Source organism: Drosophila miranda, chromosome XR (assembly GCF_003369915.1).
Source record: "Drosophila miranda strain MSH22 chromosome XR, D.miranda_PacBio2.1, whole genome shotgun sequence".
Taxonomy (NCBI): Eukaryota; Metazoa; Arthropoda; class Insecta; order Diptera; family Drosophilidae; genus Drosophila; species Drosophila miranda.
The window spans coordinates 20,883,915-20,902,503 of record NC_046674.1 but is presented as its reverse complement, the minus strand read 5'-3'; positions in this window follow the sequence as shown (position 1 = coordinate 20,902,503).

Genomic DNA, 18,589 nt, shown 5'->3' with positions numbered 1-18,589 from the left:
GCTAGCAATTTTGGTGCCCATTAAAGGTGCTGCTGGCTATGCTGGCACTACAACTTGCAATGCTAATTCCCTCGAATGCTTAAATAGGTTAACAACTGGCATATGGTTAATCGTAGCGACCAGCAAGGATTGTCAGCTAATTTTCTAAGCTTTTGCACTGATCCACACATCTTGGTCCTCTATGGCTCTATGAATATGAGGATATCTGCTGGTCGATTCCCGTGGCATATCCCTCGACCATCCCACATATAAATACCTCTAAGCAAGTGTTGCACATCGCATTGGCGGAGCTTCCCTGCTGCTGTTGTTGTTGCTGCTAATATGCAGCCATGTCTGGCCCTGGCTCTGTCTCTGGCTCCATCTCAATCCACATCACCCTCTCTCCTTGGCGCAGTCCCTGTCTCGCTGCTGGGGTTACTTTACAGGTGCATTGCCCGTTCTTTCTGATTCTTTTTTCATGGTGCTCCCCAGTGTTCATCCTGTGACGCTCTGCATTGCATTGGAAATTAAATTACGCTTAAGATTTAAAGTGCAGTGCAGAGATTGCCATGTCCCAGCTTGTGCTACTGAATATAATGAATTGTAATCAAATTGCTGCTCTAGATCAAATTACCAGAGTTTTTTTTCAAGAAAGTGTCTAACGTTCCGTTCCCTACCTTGTCGGGGAAATGAGTTTGAATTTGGCTTTACTTTATGGGGCAGGGAAGCTGATGAATAAGATAAGTGTTATTGGAGACTATTAAGTACCAGAAAATTAAATAAACTTGAAAATATATTAACCTTTTTTAAGGATATTCAAATAAATTCCGTTTCCTTTTGCAGTATCATGGCAGTATTAATATCTACAATACATATGTACCGGGAAATATGTACAATGTACATAGATATGTATGTTTGGGTTCGCTCCGTTTAATCCCATTTCCTCGACTACTTCTAACCGTTTCCCGATCCCGATCCCAAGCCCGGGGGAACTCCCTTTAAGGCCAATATTTATTGCATCAGACTGCCCCAAATTTCAGTGCACACGGAAAGCAACTGAAGGGAGCACAAAGAAACAGAAAAACAAACAAAATCCAAGGCTTTCAGTGAAATTACGTATACGCACTGTAGATGGCTCTTGCCTCGGCTAATTTACAAGCACACACACACACGAATTCATGCACACACACATACAAACACACGCGTAGGCACACACCACCCCCACAACAGACCCCATAGCACACCCCCTTTTAAAGTATGGCGTATAAAAAGTTTTAGTGCTGGCAACCCAACAAGGCACGAAGTGCATATTTCGTTTGAAAATCCTTGTAAGCCACAAAGACTTGAAAAATTTGTGCAGAGCCACAAATTTCATGGGAATAAAATTGCAACGAAATAAACAGAGAAATAGAGAGAGATAGAAAGAACAAGAGAGAGAGAGAAAGAGATAGAAATAGTAAAGAACAACATCAAAAGAGCACTAACACATTCTCGAAGTGAAAAGCTCTTAAAAAATCAACGCCAACAACCAAAAATCGACCGCCACTCAATGGACTGGCATCAAGTGTTGCAGAGAAACCAAGAGCGGGGCTAGCCAGAGCATCGATTTGCTATTGCGTACTAGTTTCCAATTAAAAGTTTACTAATTATTTCTAAACTTTCGTGCAGTGTGCGATCAATGAGCAGAGAGCATGCAATGGAAGCCACCAAACTTCCCATGAAAATCCAGCCGCAAAAATTGGTTACGATTGCGAAAATGTGAGGTCCTTATACCCATGTACATACAAACGAGCTTACTCGTGTATCCTTGTATGTGGCTGACAGCGTGTGTGTGTGTGTGTGTGTGTGTGTAGTGGGAGTTGGTGGGAGCAGTCTGTGCACATCCTTCACAATTTGTAGATGGCCAACTCCTGGTCCTGCCGCTAGTGCAACTGCAGCTGGCAATAGAGTTTTCGTTAATTCCGTCATGCGTAACGACATACTGGACTGCATGTTTGTGTCCGTATTCGGGAAGAGTCCCAGTCAATCAGGAAACAAATTGTTGGTTGCTAACGATTTGGGTGGGGGGAGTTTCGGGCTTGTTCTCGAGTTAACAGCCATTAACGAAGCAAAATGCTGCTTAACCAAATTAAAGGACAGATGCACTTCGTATTCACAAGTCAGAAACATTAGTAAAATGTTAACTTTCCCCTTCTACTTTCGATAAATACTCGTATCGACGACAATTGAAATTGTGCCAGCCACCAATATTTGTTCTTCTAGTGGGCGCGTCTAGTGTCTGTGTGCAGGCTGTGGCACCGCCCTTGTATTTGAAGCTGATTCGATGGCGTCATTATGGCGCATCTGGAGCGACGTCTCCCCCTCTTGACGCACTTAACGTTTTCAATCTATGCGGTGTACATTCGAAATGTAAAGTAAATATTGTTAGCGAAAGAGAAAGACAAATAGAAACTGAGAGAGAAAACGAGGGAGGGGGAGAGAATGAAAGCGAGGGACAGTTATCGCATGCCACAGCTCCTTGCAATGTAGTCCAACCTTTGTTTGCAATTCTGTGATTATTTAGTGACCGCCTAATTATTTTGTTAGCCATGTTTGAAATATTTCATAATTTTCTATTATCACGGCAGGAAAAACTGTGAGCTATGGAGGGGGAAATCAATGATTTTTAAATATTTTAAATGCACCGTTTAATTGGGATTAATTAAGAAAGCAATGGTAATACATTCACAGAGACGAATGACTGATGCCCTGGAGAAAGTGGGATATACTTTTCAAGCAAATAAAAATAAGTAATAAAAATTAAGTTACAATTTTCACCAATTACTTGGTTGTATTACTACCTCTTCCTACCCTATACATACACATATATACATATCTCGTATCCAGCGATATTACGTATGCACTGAAACAATAAAATGTTTAATTATTGCGCAATCATGAATTTTTGATCATTGTATTGACATCTGAATACACAAAAAAGGTGAAAATAGACCCAAAATGAAGCTGCATAAATGAGAAATGTTACATAAAATAATTAGACAGTTTTGCAGAAAAAAAGTACGTGTGCATATGTGGGATTATTACGTAAATAAATTTTCCTATGCGAAGGTTGATTGTTTAATTGTGCAAATTATTGTCAGCATAATTCATTTGGCAAATACATACATATGTGCCAGAAAACCAGGCGCAGATTGAATAGAGAATATGAAAGGCACTATTTCATAGGCAGAAATGTCTGCAAATCCAGAATGGCATGAATTTCCTCTGGCAAACAAAATAATCAAGTGATGACTGGCAAAAACGAATTTTTGGAAAATAAAAGATGAGGCAAATATTCCAGGAATTTACATTTAAATACGAATTTTGCAGGCGAGAGGTAAATGTTAAACATAACGTTTAAAAATAGAATTAGGTGAATATGTAACTTGCAACAAAGTTCTTTCGTAAGAGGTTATGAGAAGCCAAACATACTCAATAAAGCTGAAATTTAAGAAAATATTTACTAATGTATACAAAAATGCAGAATATATTACCCGTGTGCTATTAGTAAAAAATTTACCTGATATAGTATAAATTACCAAGAATAAAATAATTGAATTGCTCAACATTAGAAAGAGGGAAGCAGTCCTTTGAACAATTTGAAAGAATATTCTTTCCACCTTTAAGATCCACCCCTGTCACCAGCAACTAGCAACCAGCAACCCGCTCAAGCGAATACAGCAACTACACGTACGAAGTGCGCAAATAAATCCATTTTTATGATTTGCAATGCAAAATGATTATTTTGTTCCACCTCAACCCTCCTCTCTCTCTATTTGTATGTGTGTCGGTTTTTGCCCTCAGACACTGATACACATGTGATTCTTTTAAGTTACACTTACACTACCTCGTCCTTTTTTCCCCTTTTATTTGTCTGTCCTTCTCTCTCTTTCTCTGTGGATATTGTGGCTGGTGTTTGTTTGCCTACAAAGTTGCTGTCATTTTCATGGTATTGTTTCTGTTTAGACATTTTGTGCACTCCCAGTCATAGGTTACAGTCGAGTTACTGTTGCCTACACTAGTCTGCCCGACAAGCTGCACAGCACGTGATCGCAGAGATAATACAGACATGGACAGACAGATACGAGTAGTATATGTATGTACATATGTATGTCTATAAAGAACATGGTGTTCCTTTTGGCATAAAAATCATATACACACGTTTCTCGCTGTGGCATTTTATTGACGGCATTTTTATTTGAAACGCGTGAGACGCACAACAATATTTTTCTTCTCCTTCAGGCTTATGTTTTTTCTTTTGTGAGTTTCTTTTATTTGGTCGATGATAAAAAACAAGTGCGAAAAGTATGATTGATTGGATTAATCTGGGGACTTTAATTGCTCCAGCTGATCCAAATCACCTCAAGGTTCAACTTACTTTCAATGGAACCAATCTTTAAGTGATTGATGCCTCTCTATCGGAATCTTCTAGCGTTAAAACAATGTAATCTTGACATCATCTTTTCTATTGCCCTATAAGGAAAAGAATGAAAGTATACCTTTCTCTATTAAAGAATTAGTAGAATGGAATACCTACCTATTGCACTCTTTTTAACAGCTCGAAGCTTCTGAAAACGCACTCAAAAACGCAATGAAATATGCTCCACCTAAAATGATGATTCGCTGAATTTGTGTGTGGATGATGTTTTGGCTATTCATAAGCGTGGCCTGCGGAGATTGGTGCAGCCATAAATGTGCTTCGGTGGTTGTATGGGTATTTTATATGGCCATAAAATGGCCGAGCGAAACAAGTGGGTAATAAATTTGAAATGTCAATTGGCTGCTTGTGAAAATATCACAAAAATTTAATAAATAAATAACGAGGCAAATGTGATAGCCTTCCTCACTCACTTCTCATGTAGGGCAGCGTCGATTTATTTCAATCGGATTTTAAAAATTGCGCATACGCCCCGTCAGACTGACAGATACAATCATTAGAGTAAAAGAGAGCCAAGTCGATGCTAAAGCATAATAATATATATCGACATGCTGTTTGACAGTTTGACTATTTGGCTTAAGTATGCCCGGATGCCATCTCCGGCTCCTCTTTCCTGACGCTCCACTGGAGTCCGGAACAGCATTTCGTTGTTCTGGCTGCCGCCTGAACTGAATAAACTTGCAGACGATGAAAATCGCAAACATGCAGCTCTTCCCACTGCCACGCTTATGTACTCCCACTCTTCTCCAGCATAGCCGTGGGCCATCGAAAAAGTTTCCCATCTGGATGTGGATGTAGATGTGGATGTGTGTGTGTGAAAACAAAATTTGTTTAGTGCTGAGGCGCAAAGTGCAACGTTGACTGCTACTGCCAGCCGTGTTGACGTGTTGCATTGTCGTCTGTTTGCCCCAGCCGCAGCGATACATACTTTGAAAGATGTAGTCCGCGGATGCTTAAACTCATACTTTAAGGCCAACATAGTTAAAGCTGAGAGCCACAGAGTTTTTTTACATTCTCTAGAGCTATTTATTTCCTTTTACTTTCTAGCCTGACTCTTTAAAAGCGCTTCATTAATTACCACTTGTTAGCTCCCCAACTGGATAGCAGTTTCGCTCCCTTCTGGTGGTCAGGGTGTCAAGGTCATTGCAATGCATTTTTAATTAATTGAGAGAAAAAATCCAACTGCAACGAATCGCCATGAGAACGAAGGCTACAGGCCACACAATCGAGTTTTTAGTGGCTTTATTTTTAGTGTACATTTTAAATTTATACATAAATCCATGGGTTTATGCATAATTGACCAAATCTGTGTGTAATAAGTGGAATTTTGCTACAGAGTTTAAGCCAAGATGTTTGGCCGGTCAAAAACGTGTTTGCTGAAACAGTGAGATTACAAAAGGTTAAGAGGTGAAACAAATCCCAGACCAACTATACACGAAATGTGCCGGGAAAGTGCTCAGGCCTCAGCCCAAGCCCAAGCCCAAAGTCACTGTCGCAATTCGACTTCTATTTAGTGAATTTCGGCTGTCTTTCACTCTGCACTTTGACCCGGCATAAAGTTGTCTACGGGTAAAGGAAAACAAAAGCAGGAGGCAAATGAAAATTGGATGGGACTCGGGATATAAAGACCCGAAAATGGTCCACATTTGCGATGGTTTTGCTGTTGTTTCGGTTACTTTTGTCCTGGGAGGGAGAGAGGTGAGTAAGCGAGCAATTTGAAGAAAAGTTTTGGGCAGAGCCAAGCATTCCAAGTACTTCAATTTAAACTTTTTGGCCACTTTTTTCCTTCACGATTTTGGCCAAAGTGATGGGAAATTATTCGGGCGAATCTGCGAGCTCTTTTGGATTAAGAGTTTTGAGACGTTGGAAAAGGGTTTGGGGCTGCAACTAAATGAATTGCTAATTAGGTTGAGCTAAGCCCAAGTTAAACCAGGAAAATTGCCCAAATCCCCTTAGGATTTGTTCGGCCTCCAGCCAAATTTGCCTTCTCCAAGTCCAGCGACGCATGTCCAACTTTATTTTGATATGGGTTCAGGTCCAGGTCACCGACACATTCGACCACAAAAGCTCTCAGACAGCGGCTGGCCACAAAATTCAATTTATCCACAATGCGAAGAAAATGGAAAATGCGCAAAAATGCTCCCTACCGTCAATAGTTTTTGGGGGAATCCCTGCCACTTTCATTTGAAGTGAAGTGAGTTCAAAAGGTGACTGTCTGGCAGAGAATTCTGAGTGCTTCCCAATCCAAGTCCAAATCCCAATCGAACGAGGCAAATCCATTTCCATTTCGATGTGAGAAATTCCCAGGCAAGCGGAAGAGAAACCATTTGAAGCCATAGATAAAATATGTTTCAAGTATTTGTTGATGAAAAAGTTCTCTGCGAAAGTTATGCCATAAATATGTATGGAAAAAATTGTGTAAGGGTCTCTATGGATGGATTGGGCTAGAGCTGGGGATGGGGCCGGGTTACTCGTTAATCGATTGGCTGCTCATCCAAGAGCTACTTTCCATTTCGCTTATCCCTGAACTTTAGTCATCAGCTATTCAAATCAACTATTTCCAAATGAAGTGCACTCCAAATGTGTTGCTGTGAGTGGACCTGCAAGTGAGTGCGCATCCTGGATAAACTTCATCCGCTTTTCCTGGCTAATTGGTTACTTGCCCCCCTATCTTCTACAATCTCGACCCTCATTCTAAATGTGCTTTTCAAATTCTCACTCATCGGTCTGTTGGAACGGCATGATATGTCAATCAATCATGTTCGTCTGATTGATCTCAGTGGGCAACAGTCGTGCAGTTTGTCAAATGAGAAACTTCTGCACACTGGGGACAGATTAATGCTAAAGTTGTGTAACAGTCGAGGCTGAACTAGTTTTTGTCAAGTACATTTTTCGTTTGGTAAAATCAAGCTTCTATGTAGGTTCTACAATCGTTTACATGGCCAGAAATGACCCTAATTGGAAATGCTATCCAGCAGTGGACCACATCTCAGATCTTTGTCCACTTGAGCCTATCGTATGGGCAATCGATGATAAAAGAGCCCAGAAAATGTCCTCAATGGCTTACAAAAACAGACCAACAAGCAGATCAACCGGCAATACATCCCAATGGAATTTATGTCCACATCTATGCTGTCGCCGCACGTATCAAAATTCCACTCATGATTGGTCCCATTTGAATTATGTTATTTATTATTGATTTTATGCTAGAATATTATTTTTATCCTCCTGGTTTTTTCTGCGGCTCTCTCTCTCTCTCTCTAAAGCCATTTTAAATGGAAACGTTGCTAACTTTTACCCATAAACGCGCCTAATTGGCCAAATTATGTGTGTGCAAGCAAAGGGTGGAGAAGGGAAAGAGAAAAGGGAAAAGAAATGGAAAAAAACCCACAGAGTTGAAAAAACTGTGCGGAAATACACACATTTTTTACGAATATATGCTTAAACTATATATACTCTTTGATAAAAAGCGGTATATCGCCTAAGAGTTCACCCAAATGTATTATTTTTTTGAATATTTAAATATTGGGCTACAATGAAACATAAAGTTAAGTCATAAAGATGTTAATTGAAGCAAACAGCTATTTTAGATTCTGAGGCGATCAAGCAACATTTGATCAACGTTTTAGGCGGGAGAAATGGGAAAATATAATTATAAGAAGAGAGCGTAGTCCTCATTAAAAAAACACTGATAAAATTATGGTCGCTAGGAAAGGCTTTGACTTTAATATATTAATCCAGCAAAAAACCAAAATGCGACTATATATTCTTACATTGCATTTAAACTTTTTATTAATGACCTGCCTTCGGTATTAACACAATCTCGAGTACTCATGAATGCCGATGATGTTGAGCTCTATGTCCAGAGAGACACTCTGGACTTGCAATCCGACCTCGACAAAATTCAGACATAGCTTTGTGCAAATTTGTTACACCTTAAAACCTCGAAATGCATCATCGTTTCAGCCCTTTGTTCGCTTATTACTATCTCTAACCTGGGCAATTATCTTGGTGTTATATTTGACACCCAGTTAAGGTTTTTTGAACACATTACTACCACGGTAAATAAGATTAAAGAAGATACAAATAATGAAGACTCTCAATATCTCGCTATACGGCTCTTATGTATGGATCCCTAAGTACAAAGTACACCAGAACCGTATAGAATCAGTCAAAAACTCAGCCACTACCTCTACTACCGCACCTACCACGGAAGGATTGCAGACTGTTAGCGGGAATACTCGCAGCTAGGCATCAGCCACAGCCCTGGAGCATCGCATCTACAAAGAAAGGAGAAGATACGCCCCTGGGCGCCCCGGTGCTGGCATAGCTCGAAGAAGCCTCCAAGAGGACACCAAGAGAATTACTTTCCTTTGTCAATAACACCTCGATTCTGGAGGACTTTCAAGCCTCTCGACGGTTCATACCTAAATTTAGTTCTAATTTTCCTCGAATATTAGTCTTTCCCTCATGTACGCGATCGGTTCATGCGTTTGCGCCCCTGGAAGAAGGGCTGGCGGAGGGCTTGGTGTTTGCATATCAACAACCAAAAGTATCAAATATACGTCATAATAATAGGAAAGAGACGGGATTAGATTTATTATTATATTGTATATTCTTCATTTTGTTCTTTATTTTAAGGTCTTGTGTGTGTGTTTTTTTTTGTTCTTTATAGGTCTGTAGATGTATCCGAAAATCAATTCCATCGTCCATCACATTTTCAAAGGACTTCACTGGACGAATGAACTCAAACGGAAAGCTCAACAAAAAGAGGGTCGCCCAAAAGTGCTGCCAATTGCATCATGGGAGCTTACGGGGGGGTCCCGGGGGTGAGCGGTAGTGGGTGTGTGCTGGATAGTGCTTTGCTGGCTGGTGCTGCGTTGGTGGACTGGTGGCGGTGACGTTTAATTTAAAATGAAATACATCAGGATGGCCAATTATTTGAGCAATTTTGCAAATTAGTGGCCCAAGTAATTTTGGCCAGCCCCAAAAAGCGCCAATTACCAGTAAGCGGTTTTCATCCTTTCTCTTTGGCACACTTTCCCCTAGGTTTTGTCGGGTAATTACCACCCAAAAAGACATACAAAAATTGCATACAGGCGAAAGTTGGCTCAGAATGCAGAAATGTCGCCCTCCGTAGGCAAGGTTAGGAACTTTACTTTAACAGAGCCGTTACACCGTCTCAAGTGTGCCACAGCCAACAATATTACGCATACGCACACGCAAAACGCCCTGCCCTGCAAGCCAGCATTCAACCGAAAACAATAGCGATGGGAAACGAAGGGTGAAATCAGAATGGGATTTAGACAGAGCACAGAACTAAGAACAAGAAGAACAAAAAAATTTAAAGCGGGCCGCGCCGCACAATGAAATTTTAATTAAGTCTGAGCTGGGACTTGCTTTGTGCTGATGCAGCCGAATGAGAATGCCACTGATTATGTTTGTACAGGGGCCACCCCTTAGATGAGTTCGGAAGCAGCACGGGGTATCCTCGACTGTAGACTAGATTGGGAATGGGAACTGAAGTCGCGACATTCCCATAGAGTGCTCAAACGGAAGTCGCATATTGTTGGTTTAACCTATTACAGCAGAGAAATTAAGAGCTAAAATATGTGCAGCCTGTATGCGTTTAATTCGCGCTTAGAAAGACTGCGAATTCTTTCAAGAAATTCAATTGAACATAGAAATTTCGTGAGCTTTGCCAAACATGGCTAAGAACTACGACGACTAGATCACGTCTGAATTGTAATTAAGATCTTCTGCATTGATAACAGTATTGATATTAAAGACAATCTTCATTGGACATTGGACAGCATACACACTGAGTGCACACAGACGCCTAGTAAAGAAAGAGGAGCTTGGAAAAAATTGCAAAAGACTTAAAGTTTAATAAAAATATGTATATCAAAGAAAGGAAAATAATTATAGTTAGAGCCTGGAATTCTTGGTTATTTCCATATCGCATGAGCATCGACAAGTCGACCCTCTAATTTGTCCCTGCATGTGTGCCTTTGTGCTCAAATAGCTCTTAAAAATGCTGAGAAGTATGAATGTATGTATTTTTTGCAAATTTCCTGTCTGCATGCATTTACTTTTCTACTTTTACTTTTCCCCCACCCTGCCCTCGAACAGGCCAGCCCCGCCCCGCACCGCACCGACATTGCTATTTGTTTGCCGCTGTGTCTGCGTCTGAATGGCTGCACAAATACAAAACGTCTGCAACATTGTATCTTGTTTAGAATGAAACATAAATGCATTTGTGTAATTACACAACACTCGCACACATAGATGTATCTAACAAGAGACAGAAACAGAGATACAGAAAGAGAGCGAGCGAGAAAGAGAGGAGGGAAGGCATTCACACTAATTGAAGTAAATGTTCTAAAGGGTTGCCAAAGTTGCTGCAGAGGGAGTGTTCTTTGGCTAATGATTGTAAATGGATTCATTAGGAATGTTTATAATTATGTGAAGATAACGGAGATAATTTAAACTTGAGAAGCGGAGATTTCGGTAAGCATACGCTTTGCCAAAGAGCACAAGGATGTAACAGTATCAGTCCTTTCCCATAGCAGATGAGTCCAAAGCGACCTATCCCAATCCCAGTCCCAGTCCCAATTCCAATCCCAAACTCTGTTGCCACTAATTGCTATATGTAGTTGATTCGGTAATCGCATAGTTAATCACACCCAGCATGCAACAGGCAAGAAGTCATATGCCCACTTTGCCCATTTAGTTTTCATTAGGAGTTCCGGCTTTGCACGTGATGGGCATAGATAAATCAAGACAAATAACTCTTCGATTCACACAGCAGCCACAACCCTCCGACTATTCCACCTATTTCCAGCAGACGAGTATGCACAAAAGTCCCAAACGCAGGGGAATGGAATACCGGGGAAAAATGGCTATAGTTGCCTGTGTCCTGCTTCCGGCTCCTTATTTAATTAAGCACTTAATTATTTAATGCGCTGATTGTGCAATATTTCAAAGAACCCCACCCTGGACCCCACATCGTCCTCTTATCCACGTCCTCTGCTTAGCCACGCGTGTGGCTGTATGTGTGTCTGCTGGTGGATGGATGGATATGGATGTGGGTGATGTTGAATGTGTTGAGGTGTCATAATTATCGCATTGGGTGGCCCAAATTTAATCAGAGCATTGGTCTGGTCATCGTGTGTCCGTGTCGGAGGTGTTGTATAATGTACAATGTTTCCATTTGATTGCGTTTCTTCGAATTAATATTAAATATATAGGATGCAAGGCCACCAGGCGGTGGTTTCTGGGGATTTCTGGAAAAAATCTACAATTTCAGTTACAGTTGTGACCCCACTTAATTTCTGCAGATTTCCCAATGTCAGCATATGGAATTTACTGCAGTCATACAATTTTAATAAGGCTCAGCGTTTACTCTGCGGCAGTTGCATTTCATTTCCATATGCTGGCAATTTTCTTCATTCCATTTCTCTTTCTCTCTAATTAAACTTTATCGCATTGCCAACATTTGTTCGCTGCAGTCGCCTTATTAAGCACTTTCATTGTTCTGCACAGGGATTTCTGGATTGCAAGTAGTTCCCACATCCTTTCCCTTCAAAATATCAATTCTAATTAAAAAGAAATAGAATCCGGATCCAAGAGATTATGAATTAAATTAAATTCATTTAACTTCTACGAAAAAAAGAGTGTTGAACAGCCATCGAACCAAAATTATTGCCATCTCTTTCTATTTAGGATATTTACTCGTACATTTATTTGCACTTGTCCATGCATTCATTATTCAATCAGCAATTTTCATTTAATGGCTAAGACAACATTCGGTATTCGCCGAATCCCAATTCCATTAAAACGGGCATCAATTCAATAGAGTTCTCTCTCTCACTCTCTCCCTAGAGATAAAACCAATATTGGTTCTCTTCGCGTTGCATATGTAACACGAAAAAAAACAAAAAGTAAAGGGATACAAAATCAATTCAAAATGTTTGTTGCACTCAAATTAAAAACACAAACAGACGGAGGCGAGCTAGTGTAACTGCGAAGGCAAACAAAATGGCAAATAAATTTGATCTGTGTGCAACAAACGAGAAAAAAAGCGAAACAAATATACGAGTAAACGAATCACGAGAGAAAGAGTCAGATATAAAAAATGTGAAAATTTATGCGTTGCTTGGATTTAAATCCAGCAAGCGCTTGCCACAAAAGACGCACATTCAAGCAGATTTCTATAAATGGGTCCCATCTCTCCCCCTCTCTCCACACTCTCTTTCAGCCGTGGCATACATTCTACAGCAGCCTTGTTGTGCAACAGAAAATTTGCGCTATTAATATTTGCATTCAACTGGCAACAACCCAACCGGAGAACGACCCATGCCCACCCAAGCCCTGTGCCTCCTTGGAACTATCAACACATCTGCCAGCGGCATTGTCGGTTGACAATGGCGGGATGGTGTTGGTGTTGATGTTGGTGTTGGTGTTGGGGGGGGGCTGCAATGGTGCGTATTATAGCTGCAGTTATTCGAGTGTGTGTGTATATGAGTGTGTGTGTGTGTGCGAGGGGCTAAGGGTGTGTCCCTATATTTAAAAAGGCTCAAGCGGCACTTAACTTCTGCTCAGAGAATCTCCCAGCACACCAGCACAGTGGAAGAAACTCACGATAAACCTGTGAAATATATATGTGTCGAACTTAACGTTGAAGGGATGACTGGTAAGTGGCTCATTTATAGGCACATCTACTGCTCTGTAAGTCTCGTAGATATGATACCTTAAATCGCCCTTTTTTTCTACAAACGTATTCTATAATATTTGTTTGCTTGGCAGCAGTCCCACCGTAATAATTTTATATACTCGTAGCATACTTTGGTGCCCCACGACGAGAAGAGCAGCTAGGCCAATAGCAGAGCCAACAGCAGGGCCAACAGCAGGGCCCACAGCAGGGCCAGCAACAGCAGCAATGACAATGCGTAGCTTGGCTAAATTCTTCCGCTTAATCGCGCAATAGTAGCTCAAGGGTCTTAAATATGCATAAACAGTGGCAGCAACGTAGCAGCGACTGCTATTACAACCGACAAGATCTATGCGTAATCGTAAAATGTTCCAGGGAGGTACCTTGAGGTCCGGTCCTCTACTCACACTTCAGATCGCCTTATGGATAGTTCTATGGTTTAATTAATTGGTTTGAGTTAATTGGAAATCGTAGACAAAGTTGTTCGTGCAAACAACCAGAAAAACCAACTTATTAATTCTATTCAAATTGAACACACACGTGTGCACAATTTGAATAAGAATTTATTCGTGGCAAGCAAGAAATTCGGAGAATAGAAAAAACGAAGTACATGCAATCCACCAATAAATCAACTAATTAAATATTCCAATTCGGGGCCAAGTATGATATTTGCAAATTTAAACAACCCAACAAGGATCCAATTTGGGAACAACCCTTGTTCTTGACTCCGGCCCTGATTCAATGCGAATGTCGCGGCTTGAATTTACATCAACATCAGCAAATAACAACAGCAGAAGATACAATATTCGAATGTACGAATTTACAAGTATGAAAGAAAACACACAACGACACCAGAAATGAGGAGAAATCCAATGATACGAAATGAAACGAAATGAAATAAAATACAAATAAAATAAAATAAAACGACTGATTGCGTTGGCGTTTCGGCTTTTTATTTTCGGGTCTGATTTATTTCCCTCGCCCTGGGAAGAAATGGCATGAAAGCGGCTTTGCATGTGTGCCACACACGGAGGGCGCAAGCCAAAAAATTAAACCAAAGCAACAACAACAACAAAAGCAAAAGGACCATCAACAATGGCAACGTAACACTAATTACCTTAATTGTGCTGGGCGTGTAGAAACACTTGATGAAGGCGACGAGGACAAAACTTTAACTTGGCCTCTGCCCTGCCCTGCCCTGCCATGCCCTGCCTTGCCTTGCCATACAGCCTGCGGCCTCACTCAGCCAGGACTCTGAACCCAGGCCCAGAGATGGTGGCGTGAAAATGTACTCGGATCTGCTCATAACTCCAGATTACGATTCAGTTGAAATGGTGTGTGGTCCTTGAATTTCCACATAAATCTTTGTAGTCTTCCACGTGTTTTTTTAGTTTTTATTTCAATATTGAGTCACATTTATAGTAGCTCTGGCTTAAGCCACACCATGCGTTTACCTCGGCGTCGTTTTAGATATTTTTGAATCAAGCATTTTCATGTCGAGAACAATAATTTTACGAGTATATGCATATTTTAATTGAAAATTCACTCACTGGCGATCCCGATCACGCCGCCATTTCTGGGGGCAGCGCGAGACTCGTTACCGGGTTACGCGAACGAGAACGCGAAAGCGTCACGTTGGCATCGCGTGCAGGTCTACGTGTCCTGGGCGTTATTATACGTACGTACATACGTACGTACGTATATGCCAAGGCGGCCAAATGTGTAGAAATAAAACATTAAATTACATTGGATTCTCTGCCTTTTCGTCTCTAGGTCTGTTTTTCTCTCTTACCCACTTACCCGTTTTGCTTGTTGCCCATTGTCTCGCGGGCAGGTGTGGCACACACGTATAGCTACGCGCACGTAGCTGAAATTTTAAGCACTCCGCCAGAGACGCCAGGTCGGAGAGTTGGGCCAGGGCCAGTCGAATAGCCAGATACCCGGACAGATAGACAGACAGACCGACAGACAGGAAGGCAGACCGCCACCAGTTTCGTTTTGAAGTGGCCTTTAATAGTTGGCTGTCTGCAGCTGCCGCAGCAGGTGAGGTGGCTGTGGCATATGAATGTGGCGTGTTGGCAAGCCAGCGAGAAGTTTAATAAAATGGCAAGGAAAGCGGAGGAAGGAGCACACACATGGCCAGCAGAGCCAGCAGAGCAAAACCCCATACATATATAAATGCCATTGCTGCAACACGAACTGAAAGTGTAATTATGCAGATGTTTGAGGATCAACCACAACGATGATTTATGTCTGCAGGTTGCGCGGACCAAAACGAGTTCAACTCTAATTATATCCGCATTGATAGAAGCTCAGAAATACTGTTCGGATTGACTATTAGCTTTCCACAACAACATAGAACAACAGAAAACACCCACCAATCACGAATTAAATCAGAGACATACGACTTGAGGACACGAAAGTAATTAACACAGCCATGAACGCACGAGTATGAACATATGCCCAGGGCCGTCATCAATTTCCCAGACTGGTGGCAGATGGTGTTAATTTTCTTTAATTTGCCACACACCTGTACCTGAATCCGTTCCTATCTCCTGCATGCTAATGCCCACCACATCAGCAATTAAAAATCCTTTGGGCTGACATTAAATCTGTTGACGATTATCCTTGCTTGTGCTTGCATTTTAGGCCCAAAGTGTTAGTGATGTCAAAGTGCCACAAGGGACGTCACGTTAAGCTAGAGAAGAGCTTAAAGGAACCCGATGATTTCGCTTGAGCGAAAAAATCAAAAGGTTCCGAGAAGCTTAAAGAATCTTTGACTTTATCGTAACTAAAGTTTCAACTCGTACATATGTATATACAAATTGTTTAGAGAAGTATCTTATCGAATCCCAGAGGCGAATGCTTAATCGAAGGAGAACAGTTTCTTGAAATATTTCAAGTTTATTCAAGTACCTACGCTGAAATAGCTGATTTGGGCACAATCCCATCACGCAGTCATCTCCAATATACTACCAAATATCCCTTGGTCACGCACACCAATGCTGGGCCATAGTTTGCTGCCCTAATACGAGTACACAAACAGCAAAGTACACGGCACATGACCATATTTCAGCACAGTTGTGTTGTCCTGGGTGTTATTGTTATTTTGATAGTCCCATTGCATTTTTTACATAGCTCTCTGTGGCTGGGCTGGGATGGGCTGGGCTGGGATGGACGTACATTGTTTACTGATGGCCATAATGATTACTTATTTGGAGGATTACTTCTCCCCCATTTTATTGGCATTGTTTATATTTGCTTTCATGGCTGCCTTGGTTTATTTTCTCAAGATTTGCCGCCCTCCCTTTGCATGAGTATACACGCTCCTTTAGTTTTGTTGCGTGGGTTTCGGTTTCACGAAATTTTCTCTTTCAGAATCGGTATTTTCAAGATTTCAATATTTTAAGCATTTTACAAATATTATTTTGCAATATTTCCAGCACTTCCAAATTATTTTCGCTGTTGATTAATGAATTTGTGTAGCAATAATGAATGCCACAAAGTCAGGCAACATAAATAGTACATACTACTCCAAAGAATCATTCCTTGAATTGTAAAGAATGTCCCAAGAAATTCATTAATCAAAGATATTCTCATTAATTCGCCGCCTGACAATTGGTCAATGCTCACGATTTAAAACGCATTAAAGGCATCAAGAAACAGTAGAGAACTGTGAAAAAAATGTCAAGAAAAAAGTTCCCGCTACAAAAATGATTAATGACAAATTATTTAATGCGAAAGAACCAAACCCAGAGTCAGAGACAGCAACGCAATGTTCAGCGAATGGGATGTATTTAAATTATTATCATACAGCAGAAAGGAAATGAAAAATGGGAAAGGTCCAGGAAACAATGGTGAGAGGGAGAGAGGAAATTTGATGTCCTGGTCAAATAATAAAAGCAAATAAATCATGAATATTAAGTTCACAGTGCACAGTGGAGAACAAAAGTCAATTGAGTAAAGTTCATTGAGTGAGAGTGGAGTGGAGCAGAGTGGACCTGGGATTGCTAGGCCACTTGAGAGCTCAACGGCTTAGAAAATGGTTTCTTCATTCCCCCAATCTTGATCTGCCTGCCCCGTCCTGTCCCTTCCTGTCCTTTGCAGCCAAAAACCTCACATTGCCTTCGATTTGATTAGACGGTTGTCGTCCAGACGTCCAAACGTTTCGGACACACATTCGGGGACAGGGACATGTTTATGCAATTCGATTCAATTTTTCGATCCAAGTCGAGCAATTGAATGATGCCTGTCAGAGCACTCTCACACACACTCACAAATTGACCAAAGTTAAATCTTTTTCCATGTGGTGTGTGTGTGCTCTCGTATGAGATGTACTCTGAGGGCATTTTTGGTTTTTGTTTATTAAATTCGGACCTAACTAGAATATCCCTCTCCATGTCCCGAATGGAATTGGGAATATTTTTCATATTTTCCAATCCACATGGTTTGTTTGTTGTTTTAGCAATTTGAGAAATTCTCGCATTAGGAATAAGTGGATATATTTTACGTTTAAAACTAAACTCCCAGTAAACATTTCAATCGACCCATAATTATGACACATATTGAATATATGTACACTTCTGTGATTGAAGTGATGGAAAAAGTATTTCCCGAATAAAGCTCAGATGATTCCACCTGTTTGTCAATGAAATTCTTATGGTAAGCACAAAGCACACAATCCCCAAGCCGCAAATGAAAGACACCAAATCCAGGCAATACAAAATCTCAGACAGGCGGTGGACTCGGAGGTATTGGGTGCCGAAGAGGGCAAAGAGGGGGGAGGTGGCACTGGGACAAGGCAACGACTGGAGCAATGTAATTTCGTCTAAGTGGGTGAGACAAATGCTGAGATTGGAGGCTGACTGCTGGCTGCTGGCTGCTGTCAAGGCCCGAAAATTGCGACAAAGCATGGCCCTACCCCTGCTCGCTCGACTCTTTCATATTTACCGCTTGAGACCGAGTCGAGTTCGACTTGAAAAAAGCCGAGCAAAAAGAGGAAAGCAAATGACACAGCAAACAATAAAAATTGAGTGTACGTATTGGTTGCTTAAAGGATCAAAGGATACCCACACATGTGCAAGCGTGACTGTGATTGTGTGCTTGTATTTGATGGCATTCGATTGGTATTTTCAATGTATGTAAGTGCCCTGGTCCTGGTCCTGGTCCTGGTCCTGCCTGTGCGCGTGAGCGCGCGTGGAGGGTAAAGTTATTGCAGCATAATTTCCGCCACTAAGCATTTATATTGCACATAATTACGCGTCCAACGAGGCCATCTATAAAACGGCAAGTAATATAGGATTATCCCGTATGCACAATGCAAACGATGGTCTCCGTCGTACAATACGAGGCCAGTCGCAGATCAGACTTCTTCAAGAGAACTTTAAAAGGAATCCCCTCATGGCAATGCTTTGAACCTA